The sequence below is a fragment of the Oncorhynchus gorbuscha genome, linkage group LG11, assembly GCF_021184085.1.
Source record: "Oncorhynchus gorbuscha isolate QuinsamMale2020 ecotype Even-year linkage group LG11, OgorEven_v1.0, whole genome shotgun sequence".
Classification (NCBI taxonomy): Eukaryota; Metazoa; Chordata; class Actinopteri; order Salmoniformes; family Salmonidae; genus Oncorhynchus; species Oncorhynchus gorbuscha.
Window position 1 is genome coordinate 43418886 of NC_060183.1, and position 21598 is coordinate 43440483.

At 43.0% G+C, this 21598-nt stretch overlaps 1 long non-coding RNA gene across 1 annotated transcript; it reads right to left on the minus strand.

The window, feature by feature from the left end:
• Positions 1 to 1064: 1064 nt before the first annotated feature.
• Positions 1065 to 14061, minus strand: LOC124048442. Its single transcript, XR_006841214.1, has 3 exons — positions 14011 to 14061; positions 1258 to 1402; positions 1065 to 1158 (listed from the first exon to the last, which is right to left on the minus strand). It is a non-coding gene; the product is annotated as an uncharacterized LOC124048442 (long non-coding RNA).
• Positions 14062 to 21598: the final 7537 nt, after the last annotated feature.

Consider the following 21598-nt stretch of genomic DNA (forward strand, 5'->3'; position numbering starts at 1 on the left):
TAGGTGGAAATGGCTGATGTTTTATGGGATATCTACATAGGCGTACAGAGGCCCATTATCAGCAACCATCATTCCTGTGTTCCAATTGTATGTTGTGTTAGAAAATACAAGTTTATAATTTTAAAAGGCTAAATGATCATTAGAAAACCCTTTTGCAATTATGTTAGCACAGCTGTAAACTGTTGTCCTGATTAAAGAAGCAATACAACTGTTCTTCTTTAGACTCGTTGAGTAACTGGAGCATCAACTTTTGTGGGTTCGATTACAGGCTCAAAACGGCCAGAAAAAAAAACTTTCTTCTAAAAAGTGCTCTAACCAGAATACGGTGTGTAAATCTTATCCTGATGCGGAATAGATTGCAAAGTATTCATGGCTCTGTACCTTCCGTAGTTCGGACTTGGAGATTGTGGGGAATGCAGACAGCTCGTCAACACTTCTTACACAAACAGGTAGTGATGAAGTCAAGCTCTTCCCATTTGAGATTGACATGCATATCATTAAAATTATGATTATATATCATTAAAAGTAGAAATGTCCATATTTGGATGGAAACCAATCTAGTGAGAGGTATCAAGGAAAGTTGTAATTTCAGTTGAAAATGACCAACCACAGCCCTGCTGGGCTCACTTTGGCAAACCACCATCTGCTATAACATTGAGTCAGTTCATCCTACTGGACATTGGAAAGCTTTTGTTTTGACACCCATTGTTTGTCCTAGACAGGAAATTGGTGTGCAACACTTATCTCCCTCCGGTGGATGGTTCAGAGTTCCATGCTTACAAAAGGGTTGATTGATACACGTCAGATGACAAGCCTACGACATGGTGTTAAACGCAAATCAGATACAATTAAGGTAGCTCCAACGGTTAGGATTGTTTTATATAGAACACTTTATTTGACATGTTAGAACAAGACATTACACCCAAAGAATGTATCCAGAAGAAACATATAAATTACGCTCCTCAAAGAGGTATTTGACATGTCTTTGACCTGTTGAGAGAGAGAACCTATTAGTTCACTTATGGTCTGCCAGGGTCTGAAAAGCATAAAACAAGACCTACCTCATTTCGGGTTGTCCTGATTCACACATTGTCCACTACAGGGGCCGCCAGAGGGACTACTGGCATCACAGATGACCACATCACAATGGACAAAGACCTAGGAATCAAAGATATGATGGCGTCAGATTTTTTTTTTAAAGGGATGATTGCCACTCACAAAATTAACCAATAAAGATTGTTGGGTGAACTTTGTTACCTGGCCACTCAGCTCAACCGCATCCTTGGCGAAGGAAAACATATTGCCCTCAAAGCGTTTGACGTGAGTGAGGGTGGAAGTGGACCCTGGCGGCAGCTACCACCGGGTGGAAGACCACACGGTATGGAACCTCGGGTTCTCACAGCTGCCAGTGGAGAGAGGGACTAAGTTAGGAACAAGAAAATGCTGCAAACCCCAACCGCTTTGTGTAAGAAGTATTATGGTGGTGTCATGACTGTCCTGTGAGAATCAGTTCAATTTACAGCAGAAGTGGGTTCCTTCTCCCCCTCCAGTATGAACTAAAGGAATGTCTTGAAAAAACATATTTCATATACAATGTAAAGGCTCGAGACTTCCTACCTGTAGAGTGAGCACTTTTCTAGTAAAAAAAATAATCACAAAATAAAAACCAATATGACATTCATTTTCTATAGCTAATCTCTAACCAGTCTTATGTTAGAAATATTGTTCCATTATTCACTTTTGAACGTGTTAGAGAAACTCCCCTAGAAAATGTGCATAGTAAGTAGCCATGCCACGAGGGACATCAGAGAGCGGGTCAGACTGACAGAACCATCCCCGGCGGCCAGAGTGCATAAAAGGAATGGTAACGGCCAGAGTGCATAAAAGGAATGGTAACAGAAATTAACATTAGACCAGAAAACCGTGAGGCGCAAGCTACATGTTTGGAACTTTCCTAAACTCACAAGTACCTAGAAAAATGAACTTAAGTGGGACCATTCTGCTACTATATCATCACCCACTGAGGAATCAGTGACAGGGTTGATTAGCCTATCTTCCAGAACGAGTGAAAGGAAAATCCATCCTGTAGTTCTGTTCAAGACCAGTCATTGGAGCCACGGACAACCAACGACATTGTGACCTCATGTAGCCAATCAGAGAGAGAAGACCAACCACCTACCTTTCCACGGCGGCATCCCACATAAATACATTCATACTTTTACTCCAAACTAGTGCCAGTTCAAAAATATTCAAAAATATATCAACGATAAGTGTCCCTTACGGAACGGGGGGGGGGGGGGGGGGGGGACCTTGTAACAAGCCGTCATATTGTGTCACCTGTGTGTTTAGCCTGTGTTATTTAGTTAGCTAGTAATTCAATTAAACCAACTTGTATAGTACTGAATCATAAGGCTGGGGGTTTTGCAGCTGCAAGGAGGATACGATGTAATGGTTAATAAGTTGACTATCAATTTAATACATTTCTACCATCTAGAGTTTAAGTCGGGAGACGGTAACTCTTTAAAACAGCTTCCTCGGCACCCCAAATCCTAACATGATTCATTTAGAGTCGGCAAACAATTAAACAGTCCTCAGATAATTGAAGGTCACGTCAGTGGTTTGTTGGTTTTAATTTCTGATCTTTTGGCCCATCAGACCTGGATGAATCTGATTTAGTACATTTTTATTGACGGAAAAGGGGCTTTCCGTCAACAATATTTATTTTGGTCTACTGCAATGGCTTGTTACATGACGGATGTCAAACATGTATATTCAATTCCATTGACATGAGGTGAGATGTCTCTCTAAATGGTTCTTAAAATTCTAAATGATCCAGAATGGTCAGACTACAGGTGACCTGAATATTGATCAATTGACCGTGGTTTAACCAAAGTTGCCCAATAGACAGTCGGTATCATCAACAAGGCAGTCATATTTTTTCAACACAAGTACTTCATTTTAAACAAGAATTTCATGCAAATGCGCCAGAGCAATTCTTCCGCTGTTGGAAAAATTGGTCACACAAAATCAATTCTACACCCGATGCAACCTACGCATTGACAGTTTAGGCCGACTTTCTTTATTTGCATCTTTATCCTTTACTGTTTAACTGCCAGATATTAGCAAAAAGGAATGTGTGAAATCTGAAGACGTTACATTAAGAGACAAACGCCCACACCAGTACAAATCCACTTGAACTGACAGACGATGGTTAGGATTTTGCACAACGATATAGTTGCAGCTGAAGTGACAAATCTGAACTGCCCATTTTGTGCACAGCCATGTGAATGTTGTGTATTTTCCTATGATATACAAAACATTTCAGCCTGGTTTTTTTTAACTGCTATGACATTGCTGATTTAATAAACAGCTGCAAAAGTTACTCCGTGTCCACATGGCCAAATGTAGGTTTTTGATACCATTTCATAAAAATTGTAAAATTGCGTGATTTGATAGCATTTTGCTAACCCGATCCTCCAAATGAATGGTTTTGACAAATAAAGTTGCTTCACTACACTGCTTGGTGTAACATGCATCCAGATACTGAAAAGGCACCCGCAAAATAAAGTGTCATTTGCAGCATGCATAATCATGGTCAAAGTCATTGTAGCCCATTACAATGTAGGAAAAATAAGTCATCTTTCAATAGTAACCCAATTTAAATTATTGAGATAAAAATTAGGCCAGCATGTCCATCTGTGGCAAAGTGCTCACCCAAATCAAAAATGTAGTAGTTTTTTTTAAATATGATCATTAGCTAGCTAAATAATTTTAGCAAGATGCTGCTACACTTGACCGTGTTCATGTTTAGCAACTCCCAATTAGCGCATTCCTCTAGGACAGGAAATTCCATTGAAAGCGGCATCAACTTCTGGGGATCCTGTCAACTGATCCTATTGAGTTTCAAACATCCATGCTGCACAGGCATCTGAACCATCCTTTAGGTTTAGTGCAATAACTGTTTTAAACACAAGAGGTCACTTGTGCCTGAATTCAACCCAAAACCAACAACTATTCAGTCAGTGTTAAGAGCAGTTGTATGAAACCAATCGGAAAGGCAAGCCAAGCTTGCCAGCCGCTCTTGATTTCCATTCGACTGACCATCAGCTTGGCACAACACTGAACTGTAGCAAACCAAAAGGATAACATTGAGTAAAAAGGTGTAGGTAACGCCAACATTACCCTTTTCACACACAAGTTCCAAACATCTTCAACAGTCGCCCCAGTGGGAGTTGATTTTATGCGCGTGATGTCAGAATGTACTCACTGTTCCAACATGTGGACATTTAACCCGCGCTGACCTCAGACCAAGGCACACTACCTGCTAATTTTCTATAGGCCGTTTCAGCTTCTAATTTTGCCTCATTCATTCACAAAAGTAGCCATTTTTCACTGTTGCAGACCATTTCTATTTGAGAATTTAATGAGCCGGACAAGCTTTCCTTCAAAAGAAAGCCCAAGCACTTCCCCAGATCAAGTATACAGTCCTTGCACATTTAGTGCCTTCCTTACAATTAACTGTGGACATGCGTGCATTCCTGTCAAAGTGCCTTATTTTCTGCATAACGTGTTGTCATTTCTACTGTAGCGTACCGTAAGTATAATGTACTTAGCGTTTTATTCATGCTTTCTGATTCTTGCCTAGATTGTAATGGACACATGTGTAAAACACTTTTGAAGGTGGTACTGAATATGAGCTAACATCATACAATGCAGTCAGGTTATCACGTACGCGTCTGTCAGACTTATGGTGATCTCAACTGGAGTACCCCCATTGTCTTGAATGCACTGAAGTCGTTAGTTGATTTGAACACGGCATCAGATTGTAAACTATGGTACCTCAGGGTTGCCAGATCAGACCCCCTTTCCAGGGGTATTTAGCTTAGAAAAACTGTCTGCCCGGCCATTTATTGTTGATACATTCCCCATCTTATTAATATTTCCTGCATCATCCTCTCCATAATACCTTCCCCCAAGGACTTCACCTCCCAAAATGGATTGAGCTATATCTTGCAATTCTGTTTAGCTTTGTGCTACGGTTGTATTGGCTTTATGATTAGTTAACTGTAAACTACTTGTCATGTGTACGCCGTAACAAGTACAAAGATTTGTCACATGTGAAGTGGCCAAACTAAGTTAAGAACTCAGGAAACGGGCGCAGTGAGCGGCATTCTGGGATTAGGGAGTTCTTGCTTGACAAACATGGCTGCCATATTTTCTAAACTAGATTTACATGTTCCAATGTACGCTGCAGGGACCAGGTGGGACCACAGGCGGGGTCGCTCAGGGTCAGCTGACCAGGGGTCAGACCGGGAGCAGACTCCACCTTCACCGCCAGCGCAGTCATTGTTCCGTTAGAGAAACACTCATGGAGGTGTGGGAGCAAAAGACAGGTACCCATCAGACATGGGTTCTGTATTTGTTACACTTAATTGAGCTTGCCAAGCACAGTAGAACCAATGGAATATCAGCAAATGTGCAAACCATGCCCATCTGGTTCTCCAGATTGAATTGAAGAATACACCTGAAGTCGTAAAATGTCTAACTTGTTATGCTAACTATCTAGCAAGAGATTGCATAACAACATCATCAACTTCCGGTTGACAGGTGAAGAGCTAGTACACGCGACTGAAAGCATACGGTTCGTTTACAGGTTGGAACAACCTATTTCATATGTTTTTTGCGGTCCTTTTTTGGAACCGTATAAGCCTAAGGCATTCTGCAGCACATCTTGCGTGGTTCCGCATAATTCTATGGCACGTTATTTAAGTGTCAGCCAAGACTCAATTTACCACAATCTGCCACCATCTACCACAAACGGTGACTGCATAAGCTCAAAACTTTCAAAAGTAAGAACCACTGTACATCTGACAAAGTTATCAGATGTAACATTTTACTGGTTGTCTCAGATTTTTTTTTAAACACTACTACTTTGTTCTCCTGTACCTCTTCTCCCTGCCTGTTTGTTCTTCTAGATTCTCCCCTTCCATCTATGTCCCCATCTGTGGCAAATCCACCCTTGTCTCCTTTTCTGAACATTTTCCACCAAAAAATGTGTACAGTCTTGTAGGTAGACTCATCACTGATCCTTTCACCTTCATCCCATCTCAGACGTACTCTCATCTGGGCTACCTGCACAGCCTACCTCATTACAGATGTGTAGATCCACCAACTACATTCACTTCCGAAACCGAATGTTATGATCGAACACGACATTTTTTAAATAATAATAATTCAATGTCCAAAGTCAGATTCCGCACTCATCTGGTACGTTGTGATTCAAACTGTAGCCCAAATGAGCCTGCTCTGGTATCAATGCTCATCGGGAGAAGTCCTCAACTTCAAAACTTTGTTTTCTACAGCAAAGCTGGCTTACCTTATGTTTTCACTACTGCACTTGTTTATTGCAATTGAATGATAAAAACACATCGAAGAAACACCCACATCAAACCACACCCCAAGACAATTCTTGTTTGCCTTCAGTCATGGCCGCTAGCATTTCTTAATGAGCATTGATGAAAAACAAGAGCTGTGCTCGAATACCCATACTAACATACTGTATACTACATACTTAATGAGTATATACTGCATACTATATATTATTAGTTCATTTTAGTATACTGTAAACAAACAGTATGCTTTCATGAATTCAGAGCGTTGTCAGATTGTCTGTTTGTAAATTCAGAGCAGAGTAGACAGCCAGAGCGAATTTACGAAAGCACCCAAATGTCCATTGAGAACGCACAATGACTATACCATTTAGCTAAGCTCAGAATGACGGGAATAATCACATCAAACATTGGGTAGTTAGTTAGATAGCCTATAGTTAGTATATTGTCAAGTTTGATCTAGAAGTAGCCAACATACCGGTACATACTGCTGTACTGATACGCTATGTGGTTCGTAAGACCAGTGTAGCTAACAAATTGTCAGCCAATATAACGTGTAAGTTAACTTATTTAAAAAGTAATTACTTTATTACATTGCTCAACATTTTGTTAATATTTGTCATAATTAGTTAAAGCAATGAATGTGAATCCGCTCGTTGTACTTCGACTGCATATTTTACGCCATTTTCAACAAATCTGGAAATGATGTGAAGCCACGCCCATTTCTTGAAGAATTGCATTATTGGCCCTAAAGTACGGAAATAGTGTCCTCTTCGTGTATTCCTCATATTTTGGCAAATTATGTACGATATCCTGGAACATTTGGCATACTAAATATATCCATAGTATTTTTATTTTTTTCTATTTTTTTACTTCATTTAACCAGTTAGGCTAGATGAGAACAAGCTCTCATTTACAACTGCAACCTGGCCAAGATAAAGCAAAGCAGTTCGACACATACAACAACAGAGTTACAGATGGAATAAACAAACATACAGTCAATAATACAGTAGAAAAAGTCTATATACAGTGTGTGCAAATAAGGAAAGGATAAAGGAGAGGAGGTAAGGCAATAAATAGGCCATGGTGGCGAAGTAATTACAATATAGCAATTAAACACTGGAATGGTAGATGTGCAGAAGATGAATGTGCAAGTAGAGATACTGGGGTGCCAAGGAGCAAGATAAATAAATACATACAGCAAGGGGATGAGGTAGTTGGATGGGCTATTTACAGATGGGCTATGTACAGGTGCAGTGATCTGTGAGCTGCTCTGACAGCTGGTGCTTAAAGCTTAGTGAGGGAGATCTGAGTCTCCAGCTTCAGTGATTTTTGCAGTTCGTTCCAGTCATTGGCAGCAGAGAACTGGAAGTAAAGGCGGCCAAAGGAAAAATTGGCTTTGGGGGTGACCAGTGAGATTTACCTGTTGGAGCGTGTGCTATGGGTGGGTGCTGCTATGGTGACCAGTGAGCTGAGATAAGGCGGGGCTTTACCTAGCAGAGACTTGTAGATGACCTGGAGCCAGTGGGTTTGGCGACAAGTATGAAGCGAGGGCCAGCCAACAAGAGCGTATAGGTTGCAGTGGTGGGTAGTAAATGGGGCTTTTGGATTGGAGATGCTGAATGTGAGTCTGGAAGGAGAGTTTACAGTCTAACCAGAAACCTAGGTATTTGTAGTCCACATATTCTAAGTCAGAACCGTCCAGAGTAGTGATGCTGGACGGGCGGACAGGTGCGGGCAGCGATCGGTTGAAGAGCATGCATTTAGTTTTACTTGCATTTAAGAGCAGTTGGAGGCCACGGAAGGAGAGTTGTATGGCATTGAAGCTCATCTGGAGGTTAGTTAACACAGTGTCCAAAGAAGGGCCAGAGGTATACAGGTATAATATGATATATTTATACGGGTATACTATGACCAATAAGCATACTAAATACTCAAATCATGTCACAAACAGTACAGTTAGTGCGAGTATTCGAACACAGCTAAGGCCAAATCAGGAAGTGCAGTCACCTTTTAATCCTGAATGACAATTGTCTTGCCTCATAGAGATAGATAAATCTTCTTAGGGCTGATCGATATGACAACAGCCAGTGATAGTGCAGGGCGCCAAATTCAAAAGAACAGAAATCTCATAATTAAAATTCCTCAGACATACAAGTATTTCACACCATTTTAAAGATACACTTCTTGTTAATCCCACCACAGTGCCCGATTTCAAATAGGCTTTACGGCGAAAGCACCACAAACGATTATGTTAGGTCAGCCAAGTCACAGAAAAACACAGTCATTTTTCCAGCCAAAGAGAGGAGTCACAAAAATCAGAAATAGAGATAAAATTAATCACTAACCTTTGATGACCTTCATCAGATGACACACATAGGACTTCATGTTACACAATACATGTATGTTTTGTTCGATAAAGTTCATATTTATAAAAAAAAATCTCGTTGGAGCGTTATGTTCAGTTGTTCCAAAAACATCCAGTGATTTTGCAGAGAGCCACATCAATTTACAGAAATACTCATAATAAATGTTGATGAAAATAAAATTGTTATGCACAGAAATATAGATATACTTCTGCTTAATGCAACCGCTGTGTCAGATTTCAAAAAACCTTTACGGAAATGCAAACCATGCAATAATGTTAATACGGCGCTCAGAGCCCAAACAAGCCAAAAAGATATCTGCCATATTGTGCAGTCAACAGAAGTCAGAAATAACATTATAAATAATTCACTTACCTTTGATGATCTTCATCAGAATGCACTCCCAGGAATCCCAGTTCCACAATAAATGTTTGTTTTGTTCAATAATGTCCATCATTTATGTTCAAATAGCTACTTTTGTTAGCGAGTTTTGTAAACAAATCCAATCTCACGAAGCGTGTTAAAATAAATCTTCAATAATGCTCCAACCGGAGAATTCCTTTGTCTGTAGAATTGCGATGGAACAGAGGTCGCCCTCATGTGAACGAGCATCACGAGCTCAAGGCATTCTGCCAGACCTCTGACTCATTCCCCTCTCATTCGCCCTCACTTCACAGTAGAAGCATCAAACAAGGTTCTAAAGACTGTTGACATCTAGTGGAAGCCTGTTGACATCTAGGAAGCGCAACATGACCAATATCCCACTGTGTCTTCAATAGGGAATGAGTTGAAAAACGACCAACATCCGATTTCCCACTTCCTGGTTGGATTTTTTCTCAGATTTTTGCCTGCCATGTCTATTCTGTTATACTCACAGACATCATTCAAACAGTTTTAGAAACTTCAGAGTGTTTTCTATCCAAATATACTAATAATATGCTTCTGGGACTGAGTAGCAGGCAGTTTACTCTGGGCACCTCTGGACAACTTATTCAGCCAAGCTACTCAATACTGCCCCCAGCCATAAAAAGATAAAAGACTACGTATCTGTGCCAATATAGTGTCTGTGACAGCATGGGCAACGCCATTGAGGCTATCTTCATATTAAAGTAGTAACATTTCTTCTTCACAATTGTCTGAGCCCTTCTGATGACCCGATTGGACATGACTTCAACAGGGTCACCAGTAGGGCTCAGCCAATGAAGTTGGTAGTCCCACCCAGTTGACTACATTCAAATTGTGAAAGTGCATGCAAATGCAGCATTTTGGCCATTAGAGGCCAATATCTTTCTCTCTGTCTGGGCTAAAATTGTAGACGGTTGGGTAATTAATGCTTTTCACCTGTGAAAGGCTGTTGTGCTGCTAATGAGGGAGTTCTATTAACCTGAGCTGATGTGTACCGGTCCATGGCCCCTGACATAAATGGATAAAAGCGGTGATGGAGGAGCACCCTTCTAAAATTGAACAGTAGCCTTACATTTAGGTTTTTGTCCTAACACTACACAGCTGATTCAGATTAACAAACCTGGATGATTATTTGAATCAACTTTGTAGGGCAGGGGAATAAAAAGAAGATGTGCAGCCCTTTGGGGTTCAGGTGACTGAGTGTGGGAAGCCTTTGTCATAGGGTAAAAGTTGCATACCCCTGTGCTGTAGGCTTCACACGTTGGGTCAAATATCAGGTTCTGTAGCTGTTTATTTTATAGGAACAAATCTGTTCTACAATGATTATTTTCCTTAGCTCAAGGTAAGTAGTAGCAGGCCTAGGAGAGTCTTATGCGACGCAAACAATTGAATTGTGTTCTTCCTCCTTTTAATCAATCATAATAATTAGTCAAATGCCTTACAGATTTTGCCTATTGATGGCAGCTATGGGCATACAAGCACAACAGACACCTTCTATAAGTATGCATTTTGCACCTCGCCTTCTGGATGATAGCGGGGTGAACAGGCAGTGGCTCGGGTGGTTATTATCGGGTTGTTGTCCTTGATGATCTTTATGGCCTTCCTGTGACATCGGGTGGTGTAGGTGTCCTGGAGGGCAGGTAGTTTGCCCCCGGTGATGCGTTGTGCAGACCTCTCTACCCTCTGGAGAGCCTTACGGTTGTGGGCGGAGCAGTTGCCGTACCAGGCGGTGATACAGCCCAACAGGATTCTCTCGATTGTGCATCTGTAGAAGTTTGTGAGTGCTTTTGGTGACAAGCCGAATTTCTTCAGCCTCCTGAGGTTGAAGAGGCGCTGCTGCCCCTTCTTCACGATGCTGTCTGTGTGGGTGGACCAATTCAGTTGTCTGTGATGTGTACGCCGAGGAACTTAAAACGTACTACCCTCTCCACTACTGTCCCATCAATGTGGATAGGGGGGTGTTCCCTCTGCTGTTTCCTGAAGTCCACAATCATCTCCTTAGTTTTGTTGACAAGGAGTGTGAGGTTATTTTCCTAACACCACACTCCGAGGGCCCTCACTTCCTCCCTGTAGGCCGTCTCGTCGTTGTTGGTAATCAAGCCTAAAACTGTTGTGTCGTCCGCAAACTTGATGATTGAGTTGGAGGTGTGCGTGGCCACGCAGTCGTGGGTGAACAGGGAGTACAGGAGAGGGCTCAGAACGCACCCTTGTGGGGCCCCAGTGTTGAGGATCAGCGGGGTGGAAATGTTGTTGCCTACCCTCACCACCTGGGGGCGGCCTGTCAGGAAGTCCAGTACCCAGTTGCACAGGGCGGGGTTGAAACCCAGGGTCTCGAGCTTGATGACGAGCTTGGAGGGTACTATGGTGTTAAATACCGAGCTGTAGTCGATGAACAGCATTCTCACATAGGTATTCCTCTTGTCCAGATGGGTTAGGGCAATGTGCAGTGTGGTTGTGATTGCATCGTCTGTGGACCTATTTGGGCGGTAAGCAAATTGGAGTGGGTCTAGGGTGTCAGGTAGGGTGAAGGTGATATGGTCCTTGACTAGTCTCTCAAAGCACTTCATGATGACGGAAGTGAGTGCTACGGGGCGGTAGTCGTTTAGCTCAGTTACCTTAGCTTTCTTGGGAACAGGAACAATGGTGGCCCTCTTGAAGCATGTGGGAACAACAGACTGGGATAGGGATTGATTGAATATGTCCGTAAACACACCAGCCAGCTGGTCTGCGCATGCTCTGAGGGCGCGGCTGGGGATGCCGTCTGGGCCTGCAGCCTTGTGAGGGTTGACACGTTTAAATGTTTTCCTCACGTCGGCTGCAGTGAAGGAGAGTCCGCATGTTTTAGTTGCGGGCCGTGTCAGTGGCACTGTATTGTCCTCAAAGCGGGCAAAAAAGTTATTTAGTCTGCCTGGGATCAAGACATCCTGGTCCGTGACTGGGCTGGTTTTCTTGTTGTAATCCGTGATTGACTGTAGACCCTGCCACATACCTCTTGTGTCTGAGCCGTTGAATTGAGATTCTACTTTGTCTCTATACTGACGCTTAGCTTGTTTGATTGCCTTGCGGAGGGAATAGTTACACTGTTTGTATTCGGTCATGTTTCCGGTCACCTTGCCCTGATTAAAAGCAGTGGTTCGGGCTTTCAGTTTCACGCGAATGCTGCCATCAATCCACGGTTTCTGGTTTGGGAATGTTTTAATCGTTGCTATGGGAACGACATCTTCAACGGACGTTCTAATGAACTCGCTCACCGAATCAGCGTATTTGTTGTCTGACGCAATACGAAACATATCCCAGTCCACGTGATGGAAGCAGTCTTGGAGTGTGGAATCAGATTGGTTGGACCAGCGTTGAACAGACCTCAGCCCGGGAGCTTCTTGTTTTTAGTTTCTGTCTGTAGGCAGGGATCAACAAAATGGAGTCGTGGTCAGCTTTTCCGAAAGGAGGGCGGGGCAGGGCCTTATATGCGTCGCGGAAGTTGGAATAGCAATGATCCAAGGTTTTTCCCGCCCTGGTTGCTGATAAAATTTAGGGAGTCTTGTTTTCAGATAAGCCTTGTTAAAATCTCCAGCTACAATGAATGCAGCCTCCGGATAAATGGATTCCAGTTTGCAAAGAGTCAAATAAAGTTTGTTCAGAGCCATCGATGTGTCTGCTTGGGGGGGTATATATACGGCTGTGATTATAATCGAAGAGAATTCCCTTGGAAGATAATGCGGTCGACATTTGATTGTGAGGAATTCTAAATCAGGTGAACAGAAGGACGAAGGATCGGAGTTACGAGAGGGAGTCGGCGAGAGAGAGGGAGTCGGCGAGAGAGAGGGAGTCGGCGAGTCGGCGAGAGAGAGGGAGTCGGCGAGAGAGAGGATCTTGACGAGAGAGAGTCGGCGAGAGAGAGGGAGTCGGCGAGAGACAGGGAGTCGGCGAGAGACAGGGAGTCGGCGAGAGAGAGAGTCGGCGAGTCGGCGAGAGAGAGGGAGTCGGCGAGAGAGGATCTTGACGAGAGAGAGTCGGCGAGAGAGAGGGAGTCGGCGAGAGAGAGGGAGTCGGCGAGAGAGAGGGATGACAGGAGAAAAGTACAGAGAAAGAAGATGAGACTTAATGGACCCCCAATGGTCCTTCTGACATCTCTGGAATCTAAAAGGATCACATGGGTGGAGAACGAGGTGGAGCAAGTGATAAAAGAAAAAGGTTTAACTAGACTGGTCTTTGCCATCACATCAAATTCTCCTCTGCACCCTTCTGCTTGCCTGGCAAAAAGGGTCTGAATGTGACAACGGACCTTTTTTCTTCTCATTTTAGTTCCGCAAAGTACCCTGTACAGTAGGTGGCGTAAATACACCTTATTAATTGTAGTCTGCCAATAAAACTCAAAGAAGAAAAAAACGCCATATCTGTTTCAGAGCCTTTGAAAGTCTTTGTGCTAATAAGCACATCTACTACCTGACTCCAGCAAAAAAACAGGTCAAACAGGGAAATTGTTCCAATCATTTTTCCCATAGGGGATTTTAGAAACACTTAAAATAAGGGATGTGTTTCATGTAGGCTTTACCCCGGCGTGAGGTTTTGATAACCATGTAAATCTCTCTCGGACAAAGTGACTTTTATCAATATATTTGGCTCCACTCACTCTCAGATTTGAAAATGCTAATTAGGATCAAAGTAGACCATGCAAAACTACAAATCCCTGCAAGCTCCTGCACGTCATCTCTAGCTGACACCTAACATGTATTGCATCATTTTAAAACTTGCAAAAGACAGTTCACAGAATTGCCCATTTAAAGAAATTTTGACAATTTATGAATTACTATGTTTAGCTAACATTAGATAGTTAACCCAGAGATTCTTACCGTTGCCTTGAGTCTCGTCCAGATCATCCATGGCATTTGTAGTTATTTATGATAGCCACATTAGCAGCTAATTAGCATTTCATTTTTGGGGGGTAAATACAGGCAAATTATATTGATAAAAGTCACCTTGACCTAGAGAAATTTACACGGTTGTCAAATGTCACGCAATCGTAACCTGAAACGAAACACAGCCCTTATTTTAAGTGTTTCTAAAGTCCCCTATGGGAAAAATGAATGGTGGAAAAACTATTGGAACCAATACCCTGTTTGACCGCTAGGTTTTATGGGTATTATGACTCAAACTGTGGTACTCTATAAAGCCAGGCTTGCCGTTGGCTTGCTTTGCATTTAAGCCTGTGAGACAAAATGGTGGCTGCAATGATTTACATTTTTATCATGCATGTTTTTAGCTCCTAATGGTTTTAATTGCTCATATTTTTTTGTATTTTCATGTGTACATATGAGACACACCAATTATATGTATTTTAACAAGTTATATTATATGACGTTTGTATTTGACTGTCGAATACTAACCGCTAACTAGCTCAGCACTAGCCTGCCCAATTCACCCTAACTATTTGTAGCTCCTGTGGTAGCTAGTCTATGGGTTTTTGTTACATGAATATGTATACCTCTTCTATAATTTGTTTTACTAGTAGCCTGTATGAAGAGAGAATTGGTTATATCTGGAGTACTTCTCCTATCTTATCCAGTGTCCTGTGTGAATTTAAGTATGCTCTCTCTAATTCTCTCTTTCTCCCTTTCTTTCTCTCTCTAGGAGGACCTGAGCCCTAGGACCATGCCTCAGGACTACCTGGCATGACTTCTTGCTGTCCCCAGTCCACCTGGCCATGCTGCTGCTCCAGGTTCAACTGTTCTGCCTGCGGCTATGGAACCCTGACCTGTTCACCGAACGTGCTTCCTGTCCCAGACCTGCTGTTTTCAACTCTCTAGAGACAGCAGGAGCGGTAGAGATACTCTTAATGATCGGCTATGAAAAGCCAACTGACATTTACTCCTGAGGTGCTGACTTGCTGCACCCTCGACAACTACTGTGATTATTTTTATTTGACCATGCTGGTCATTTAGGAACATTTGAACATCTTGGCCATGTTCTGTTATAATCTCCACCCGGCACAGCCAGAAGAGGACTGGCCAACCCTCATAGCCTGATTCCTCTCTAGGTTTCTTCCTAGGCTTTGGCCTTTCTAGGGAGTTTTTCCTAGCCACCGTGCTTCTACACCTGCCTTGCTTGCTGTTTGGGGTTTTAGGCTGGGTTTTTGTACAGCACTTTGAGATATCAGCTGATGTAAGAAGGGCTACATAAATACATTTGATTTGAATGCATTGTTGTAGCCTATGTACTACAAGGGTGTTATTTGGTGGTTTGTTACACCACCACCACTGGCATGGAAATGGTTATATTTGTCTTGCAAACTTGCTCCCACCATTATGAAATGTAATGTTGCTCATTATTCTCCTTTACTTATCAACCCAGAAATGGATCAGGGGGGAAGCTGCTGTCTTTTAACCTGCACAGTTTCAACACAAGATTTAAATAATATTACATACAAAATATTATATTCAATTGATAAATTGATAAATCTCTATTAGGCTCAATGTTATTAAACTGAAGCGGAAAGACTTACATTCATTAAACTGGTGCTTATTTTGTCTCCCGCAGGTTACGCGGGGACTGGGATAACGGGCACCTAAAGGGATTCTACTCGGACAACCCCCATCCAGGAATCTGCAGCCCATTTTTGCATGACTGTGGACGGGTTCTTTGATTTACAATCTCTCTATCTCACCCACACTATCATAATACCAATGGATATGTAGTACAGGATATGAATGGGTGTAATAGATGAAAACCAATGTAGGGATGTGGACTAACACTTGACAACTATCGACCCATATCAAAATTGTCTGTACTATCTTAGGTACTGGAGTCCTTAGTTTAGTAGGAAGCTGAAGGCCTACCTCCAAGAAAACAACATCTTAAATGGAATGCAATCAGGTTTCAGGTCTGGCCACAGCATTGTTTCAGCATCATTGAAGGTTTTAAATGACATCCACTGTGACATCCACTGTGTATGTCTGTCTTTATTGATTTGTCGAAGGCATTTGACACCGTGAACCATGCTGTGTTAGTGCAACGGTTAAAATGTTGTGGAATTTTCTGGTCGTGGTCTAGATTGGTTTATAAATTACCTATCAAATTGTACACAATGTGTAATAGCGGATTGTTGTAAATCTGAGTACAAAGAGTTGTGCTCAGGTGTTCCACAAGTTTCTATTTTGGGCCCACTGTTGTTCATTTTGTATATCAACAACATTGGGGATCATATTGAAACAGCGGATGTTCCTTTTTATGCAGATGATACTATTCTTCATTCAATTGGTAGTAGTTTATCTTTAGCTTTTGAAAATACCCAAAGAGCAGTTAACATCATACAATAGAATCTGTATAATTTAAATCTGGTTCTGAATTCGGGTAAAACAAAATGCATGATCTTTTCAAATGCCAGGCATGTTACTCATCATATCATTGCTACATTGGCTGGACATACTATAGAGCAAGTCAAAGTGTACAAATATTTGGGTTTCACTGTGCATGTGGAGAACTTGATAAGGAAGCTCAAGCTGAGAATAGGTTTATTATTACCGGCATAAGGTTTGTTTTTCTCTGGAGTCCAGGAAGGAGCTGGTATGATGTACATTACTGGCAGTTTTAGATTTTAGTTATGTTATATATATGCAGGCCTCAACCACTACCCTGAGAGCACTTGATTCAGTATATAATGTGTCCCTCAGATTCAGTCAGAGCAGGAAACTCATTGCTTTTCCTGCTCTTCCAAGACCACGCCTCACTGCAGCAGGTTCAGGATAGGCAGGCTGAGCTGATACTCATCTTGCAGGATCTCAAGGACTATAATCGGTGGTTCTCAGGCCAGCCCAGATCTCTCGTGGATCGACTGCGGGACATCCCCACGCTGCTGTGCCACGCCTTCGGGGAGATGTTCTCCATGGGGGGCCAACTACTGGATGTCCTGTACCCATATTTGTGTCTGGTCTACCTGGCCACTTCGCTGGACGTCTTGCTTAAGGTCCTGTTCGGCCTGCAAAGCTTCTTAGATGACTGCGTTGTCATCTTGCTTCTCTTCATCATGTACCACAAAGTGGTGACTCAGAGACTGGCAGGTTGACAGCCTCTGGACAGGAGTATGAAATAAATCCCATACCTCTTTATATCATGTCAGGTCAAAGACACTGTGATGATCAGTTCTCTTTATCTATTAATTTGGACTTCCAAGGGGCCCTGATAAAAGTCCCTTGGTGTACAATGGAGTGACAGGTAGCCCAGTGGTTAGAGCATTGGACTAGTTAAATAAAGGTTTAAAAAAATAGTGGAGACTATGGCTGGACCTGGAAAAGGTACACATAAGCAGATTAAAATTGTTAAGGGGGGAGGGAATATATAAAAAATATATATTGCTATTTTTTTAAAGGGCACTGGAGAAATATACAAATAAATGTACATTTCATTTCCCCGACACGAACAAAGTGGGCTTTAGCCATAGTTTGGATTATACAGAAGTTGGATTCTAAATTTAAAATGCATATTGTGGCAGACCAAGGGTTTTGGTCAAGACGTTTACACAGATCAGACACGGACAGAGTTGGATTAGCTCGGATTCAAGGATGTTTATTTAAATAACAAACCAAATTAAAATAATAGGTCTCCTGGAGGAGACCCTCTCCGGAATACCGTCTTCTGGGCTCCGGGTTTTGCTGTATCCTGTGGGGAACAAAACTGAGCTCCCTTCGTTATCCCTGGGACTGAGCACGACTTAACAGGAGTAACCTCTCTTCCCCCAGTCCCTTCCCGGTGTGCTGACCTTCTGGCAACTTTATGGGACTCGTCCAGCTGGTGAGAAATCAGCCCCTTGATTACTCACCAACCACAATCAGCCCCAATTAGTCCTGGCCCGAGAGCCGTCGAGACCTGGCAAGTCCAGCAGAGGGAGCCATCGCCTCGTGATTTAGACTCCGTCTGTCACCAGGCCTCGACTAGTCTCCTCCTGGTAGCTGACCTGCTTGCTGTTACGCCACAATATTTATCGGATTACATAAACAAGCACACGCACACCGGTTTATTTTTATTGTTTAAATAGTAATGATAATGGTGAAGGTGCATTACTGTAAAATAGAATAATTCTGATATCATTGTCATTGTTTTTAGTACTACCCACAGAGTTCTTTAAACTACGGCACGCAACGTGGTTTAATGTGCCAGTAAATCAGCACAATCTACTTTTGAGTGTTTCCAAATTTCCGACGACTTGGAGCTAGATTTGGGATCATGTATACTGTGCTAATACCGATACAAAAACAGAGTAATGGAGAGTATTATGTATTGAACGGGGTAGTAAAAAATACCCAGAAAAACAAATTATGTTTTGGATGAACAAATTCATACTAATTACCAAAAACAAGAACACTAACCAAATTCGCACTACTACCTTGAATTTCAAATAAAAGTAACAAACTGTACTATTCAGATCTCTCCACAGGTTTTGATTTTTTATTAGTTTGACTAGTGCAATTTACGACTTGCGCTATAAACGAAACAAAGTCCACCTTCTTCACTATTAATGGGTCAGGATCCATCTCCTGCATGGCATCCACTACCATCTCCTCTCTACTCACTCCTTCTGCTATTTTCACTGCCTCCACATACAGTGCATTTGGAAAGTATTCAGACCCCTTTTCCATATTTTGTTACATTACAGACTTTTTCTAAAAATGGATTAAACACATTTTTCCTGATCAATCTAAACACAATACCCCATACTGACAAAGTGAGACATTTTTTGAAAATGTATTAAAAATAAAAACAGAAATACCTTATTTACATAAGTATTCAGACCCTTTGATATGAGACTTGAAATTGAGCTCAGGTGCCTCCTGTTTCCATTGATCATCCTTGAGATGTTTCTTCAACTTGATTGGAGTCCACATGTGGTAAATTTTAGGCACACACCTGTCTATATAAGGTCCCACAGTTGACGGTGCATGTCAGAGCAAATAATAAGCCATGAGGTCTAAGGAATTGTCCGTAAAGCTCTGAGACAGGATTTTGTCGAGGCACAGATCTGGGGAAGGGTACCAAAACATTTCTACATAATTGAAGGTCCCCAAGAACACAGTGGCCCCCATCATTCTTAAATGGAAGAAGTTTGGAGACTCTTCCTATAGCTTGCCACCCGGCCAAACAGGGCAATCGGGGGAGAAGGTCCTTGCTCAGGGAGGTGACCAAGAACCTGATTGTCACTCTGACAGCGCTCCAGAGTTCCTCTTTGGAGATGGGAGAACCTTCCAGAAGGACAACCATCTCTGCAGCACTCCACCAATCAGGCCTTTGTGGTAGAGTGGCCAGACGGAAGACACTCCTCAGTAAAAGGCACATGACAGCCCACTTGGAGTTTGCCAAAAGGAACCTAAAGGACTCTCTGGTCTAATGAAACCAGGCTTGACCTCTTTAGTCTGAATACCAATTGTCACATCTAGAGGAAACCTGGCACCCTTCCTACGGTGAAGCATGGTGGTGTCAGCATCATGCTGTGGGGATATTTTACAGCAGCAAGGACTGGGAGACTGGTCAGGATCGAGACAAAGATGAATGGAGCAAAGTCCCGAGAGAGCCTTGATGAAAACGTGCTCCAGAGCGCTCAGGACCCCAAACTGTGGTGAAGGTTCACCTTCCAACAGGACAACAACCTTAAGCACACAGCCAAGACAACGCAGGAGTGGCTTCAGGACAAGTCTCTGAATGTCTTTGAGAGGCCCAGCAAGAGCCCGGACTTGAACCCGATCGAGCATCTCTGGAGAGACCTGAAAATAGGAAGTACCCGTGCTAAGGCCTGTTCAATGCTGGTCTGACCAATCGGAATCCATGCTTCAAGATTGTATTGATCACCCGAACTGGGATATGTTCCGGGTAGCCTCTGAGAATAACCACTGCATTTAACCATGGCAAGGTGACTGGGAATATGACCGAATACAAACAGTGTAGTTATTCCCTCCGTAAGGCAATCAAACAGGCAAAACGTCAGTACAGAGACAAAGTGGAGTCGCAATTCAACGGCTCAGACATGAGACGTATGTGGAAGGGTGGGTCTACAGACAATCACGGACTACAAAGGGAAAACCAGTCACGTCGTGGACCCCGGACAAGCTAAACAACTTCTTTGTCCACTTTGAGGATAACACAGTGCCCCCGACGCAGCCCGCAACCAAGGACTGTGGGCTCTCCTCCGTGGCCAACGTGAGTAAGACATTAATGCGTGTTAACCTTCACAAGGCTGCCGGCCCAGACAGCATCCCTAGCCACATCCTCAGAGCATGCACAGACCAGCTGACTGGAGTGTTTACGGACATATGAAATCTTTCCCTATCCCAGTCTGCTGTCCCCACTTGCTTCCACCATTGTTCGTGTACCTAAGAAAGCAAAGGTAACTGAACTAAATGACTTTCGCCCCATAGCACTCACTTCTGTCATCTCAAAGTGTTTTGAGAGGCTGGTCAAGGATCATATCACCTCTACCTTACATACCACCATAGACCCACTTCAACTTGCTTACCACCCCAATAGATCCACAGATGATGCAATCGCCATCGCACTGCACACTGCCCTATCCCATCTGGACAAGAAGAATACCTATGTAAGAATGCTGTTCATTGACTATAGCTCAGCATTCAACACCATAGAGCCCTCAAGCTCATCATTAAGTTTGGGGCCCTGGGTCTCAACCCAGGGCCCCCTGTGCAACTGGGTCCTGGACTTCCTGACGGGTCCCCTCCAGGTGGTGAAGGTAGGAAACAACACCTCCACTTTGCTGATGGCCATCATAGCGCTTGATGATTTTTGCGACTGCACTTGAAGAAACATTCAAAGTTCTTGAAATTTTCTGGATTGATTGCCCTTCATGTCCTAAAGAAATGATGGACTGTCGTTTCTCTTTGCTTATTTGAGCTGTTCTTTCCATAATATGGACTTGGTCTTTTATCAAATAGGGCTATCTTCTGTATACCACCACTACCTTGTCACAACACAACTGATTGGCTCAAACGCATTAAGAAGGAAATAAATTCCACAAATTAACTTTTAACTAGGCACACCTGTTCATTTAAATGCATTCCAGGTGACTACCTCATGAAGCTGGTTGAGAGATTGCCAAGAGTGTTCACAGCTGTCATTAAGGCAAAGGGTGGCTACATTATAGCTGTGCCACCAGAGACTCTGGGTTCGCGCCCAGGCTCTGTTCGCAGCCGGCCGCCACCTGGAGTTCCGTGGGGCGACACACAATTGGCATCGTCCGGGTTAGGGAGGGTTTGGCCTGTAGGGATATCCTTGTCTCATCGCGCACTAGCGACTCCTGTGGCGGGCCGGGCGCAGTGTACGCTAACCAGGTGCACGGTGTTTCCTCCGACACATTGGTGCGGCTAGCTTCCGGGTTGGATGCACGCTGTGTTAAGAAGCAGTGCGGCTTGGTTGGGTTTGTTTCGGAGGACGCATGGCTTT